This window comes from Hipposideros armiger, unplaced genomic scaffold (assembly GCF_001890085.2).
Source record: "Hipposideros armiger isolate ML-2016 unplaced genomic scaffold, ASM189008v1 scaffold_1444, whole genome shotgun sequence".
Lineage (NCBI taxonomy): Eukaryota > Metazoa > Chordata > Mammalia > Chiroptera > Hipposideridae > Hipposideros > Hipposideros armiger.
In genome coordinates this window covers 4,762-5,484 of record NW_017732794.1, presented here as the reverse complement: position 1 = coordinate 5,484, position 723 = coordinate 4,762, and positions in this window count along the sequence as shown.

Below are 723 nucleotides of genomic sequence, written 5' to 3'. Positions count from 1 at the left end.
AGATTAAGTGGGCAGTAATGATAAAGCAGCAACTAGCAATTATTAGGTAATTACCCTTAAGCAAATAAGAAAATTGAGGCTTAAGGAGCTTAATAATTTGCCCAAGAACACTCTGTTGGGGCTGGTTATGGGGGTTTCTTCAAAGCACATGTTCCAGGAGGCTCAGGGAAAAGTGACAAAAGCGTCTTACCACCTGGTATTGGAAGTTTCAGAACATTACATCTGCTGCATTCTTCTGGTCAAGCAGGTTACTAAAGCCAGCCCAGAATCACTGGAAGCAAATTAAACTCTAATCTTCAAAGTATGAAATTATAATGAATTTGTAACCACATTTAATCTACCACAATGTCTAGTATATACTTGCCATCTCTATTTCCTTACCTTACACCCATTCCACTCATTCACTAGAATCTGGCTCTGCCTCTATCACCATCCATGGTCAATACATCTTCAAATTAGTGAACTGTTCCTGTACTGGGCAAGCTTATATCTCCAGCCCAGGTGTCTTCCTTGATCTTTGGACCTGTACATCCAGCTGATCTTTAGAACTGCATATTCCTAACATCTCTTGAATGTCTCAATGGCACCTCCAACTAAATACATTCTAAATCAAACTCATGATGTTTGCCTCTTTTCCTCCCTTTTAACCTGGCTCCCTTTCAATGTTGACTCTTAAGTGACTATCACCAGTTATGTATGCATGAAACTTAGAACATATCGCTG